Source organism: Micromys minutus (assembly GCF_963924665.1).
Source record: "Micromys minutus genome assembly, chromosome: 23".
NCBI lineage: Eukaryota > Metazoa > Chordata > Mammalia > Rodentia > Muridae > Micromys > Micromys minutus.
In genome coordinates, this window is record NC_137958.1 from 5919902 (window position 1) to 5923005 (window position 3104).

Here is a 3104-nt window from a genome sequence, read left to right on the forward strand (position 1 = left end):
ATGAACCTCAAGAAGAAGAAAGACCAAAGGGCAGATGCTTCAGTCCTTCTTAGAAGGGTGAACAAAAATATCCACAGGAGGAAATATGGAGACAAAGTTTGAAGCAGAACGAAGCCCATCCAGAGACTGCCCCACATGGAGACCCAGCCCATATACTAAGCCCAGACAATACTGCTCATGCCAAGAAATACATGCTGACAGGAGCATAACACAGCTGTTCCCTGAGAGGCTCTGCCAGATCGTTACAAATACAGAGGCTGATGCTCACAGCCAGCCACTGAACTGATACAGGGTTCCCAGTGGAGGACTTAGAGAAAATATTAAAGATGCTGAAGGGGTTTGCAACCCCGTAAGAACAATAATACCAACCAACCAGAATTCCCAGCGACTAGACCAAAGAGTACAAATGGATGGACCATGGCTTCAGCTGCATATGTAGCAAAGGATGGACGTTTTGGTTATCAATGGGAAGAGAAACCCTTGGTCCTGCCAAGACTCGATGCCCCAATGTATGGAAATGTCAGGGTGGGTAGGGGTGAGAAGCTGGTGGGATACACTCATACAAGAAAGAGGATAGCATTTAAAATGTAAATAATATATATTCGACAAAAATAAAATTAAAATAATAGTTATTTTTGAAACATTTTCCCTTCTATTTTATGTATATAACTGTTTTGCCTGTGTACATGTCTGTATACACATATGCCTGATGCCTGCAGAGGCAAGAATAGTTCTGAGGCTGCGTACACATGGTTACATCATACAGGTGCTGGGAATTAAACCCAGAGCAGCCAAAGGTACTAACCACAGAAGCCATGTCTTTGGCCTCTAGGCTCAGCTTCAGAGGTTTCAATGTATTTCAATGCGGTCACAGTACTCTGGGTCTACAATGACAAATACCTGGTAACAAAAGCACATAGCACAGGAAGTATGTTCACTTCGTGTCTAGGTGGAGAGAAGAAAAAGGAAAAGGCTGGCTTTTTATTTATGTACCCCCATGTCAACGTACCAACAGTTCCATGGGATTGGGAACAACCACATAATACATGAGTATCTGGTGGACATTTCAAACCCAAACTATAGTAGGCATATGTATCTTGAAAGCCAAAGATCATCAAGCCCTGTATAAATACCAAAACACTAGAAAAGAAGATCATGGCCATTGGGAACAAATCGATGTCTTTCCTTCAATTTGGTGCCTTGTACTTTGATGAGAAAGTTTCCTTAAGGCTCTTGTATTTGAACACTTAATATTGCCTGTTGATGGTGTTTGGGATGTTAAGGAACATTTAGGACGTTGAGTCACCTTGGAGGAAGCTTGCCACTGGCAATACCTTTTTCAATCTACAATCTTCCTCTCTCCCTCCATACCTCCCTTCCTCCCTTCTTCCCTCCCTCCCCTCTCTATCCTTCCCTTGGATGAAAATGTAATGAGCCAGCTTCAACTTCCTGCTCCAGGTTTCATGCCCTTCCCTATTGTCATAGTCTCTTTTCCTCTGGGACTAAAAATAAACTCTGGGAGTTCTTTGTTTGTTTGTTTGTTTGTTTTTGTTTTTTTAAGCACAAAGTTTTTGGTCACATAAAACAAGGCAACATTTATTCCTTCCTCTCGTCCTTTGGCACTGGCTCTGTAGGCTGCTCCTCCACCGTGTGTTACTCTCTGAACCGGTGTTACTGTCACCGGTCCCTTCCACCTCAGTGCTGTCACCCCCTCTTGCCCACGCTCGCTGTCCGCAGCAGTAGACGTGCCTTCTTCACTGTCCTGCTGGCTCTCTGCCGTGTCTCCAAGGTGTGTCTCCTCTCTCCATCGGGATGTTCTCCTCATCCTTCTCCTCAGCTTTGTTCGAGACCTGCTCTCCCTCGGGGGCGATGCTGCCCTGACTCCGCTCAGTTTGCTCTGCTCTCTCCCTCTCCTCCTGCCTTCTGCGGGCCTGTTCCTCCGCCTGTGCGATCTCAGCGGCAGTCTTCTCCGCGTCTACTCCCACCCTCAGACCACACAACCTTTGACGTTCATTGTTAAAGGAGTCTATGCTTTCCAGGAATTTCCTCTTCTTTTCCTGGTGACCTTCCTCTATCTGAAGAAGATCGGCTTCTAGTTTCCGCTGATGAACCATTAAAGACTGGACCTGTCGCTTGAAGACCTGCATTCTAGCTGTTGTGACAACCGACCGCATATCAGGTACCACACTCTCACTGAGGACCTCACTGATGAGGCGGTGGTTTCTCTGGAAACAGGCAGTGGCTGTATTGCTTTATTGATATTGACATATACATCATCATAATCTTCCATATCCTCAGAAGGCTGAATGCTCATGTAAGGTTCTCTTTTCTCCATCGGAGACAGTCTCTGTCGACTTTCTTCCTCTAATGCAACTTCCGCACGACTTTTTGCATTAATGTACGCAAGGTGGGCAGGGGAATTGTGATGGGCCTTCATAGTCTCGCTGTACTCGATCTTTTCGGCTTCGTATTCATTTAAATATTGTTTCTCTTCATTGGTGAGATCTCGCCACATGCTACCAATAATCTTGTCAATCTCCCACAACTTTAGGACAGGGTTGGAAGCCTTTACTTGGTCCCAGACCTTTCTGCTGTACCTCATGTAGGGCACCAGCGGCTTATGTGGTGGCTTTGCAGGCTTTGGAATTGTAATGCCAGAGGATGCCGTGACCCGGATGTTGGTGCCCGGTTCCCTCCCAGCCTGTAGCTGTTGTAGGCGAGATGACTGGATCTATCCCACAAACCCTGGGGTGCTGGGCATTTGTGTTGCAGGATCTGGGGTGGGAGGTGGGGTATAAGATGATCTTTTTGACATTTTAAAAGATTAAGTTCTCAGTTCCTTAAGAATGAATCGGAGACACCACGGACTGAGAAGGCCAATTTTGTTTTTCATTAGTTGCTTTTGGTGAAGATATTTAATCACAGTAAAAGAGATGTAACTAGTACCTCAAATATCTTTCATCTAACTCTTAGTTTAAAAACTGTGATTTTGGGCTGGAAAGATGGCTCAGTGGTTAAGAGCACTGACTGCTCTTCCTGAGGTCCTGAGTTCAAATCCCACCAACCACATGGTGGCTCATAACCATTTGTAATGAGATCTGATA

At 45.4% G+C, this 3104-nt stretch overlaps 1 pseudogene across 1 annotated transcript; it reads right to left on the minus strand.

Moving 5' to 3' along the window:
* Positions 1 to 1596: 1596 nt before the first annotated feature.
* LOC308435682 (SWI/SNF-related matrix-associated actin-dependent regulator of chromatin subfamily E member 1-like) lies at positions 1597 to 2815 on the minus strand (annotated as a pseudogene). Its single transcript has one exon. The product of its transcript is annotated as an SWI/SNF-related matrix-associated actin-dependent regulator of chromatin subfamily E member 1-like (transcript).
* Between the last annotated feature and the right edge of the window lie 289 nt (positions 2816 to 3104).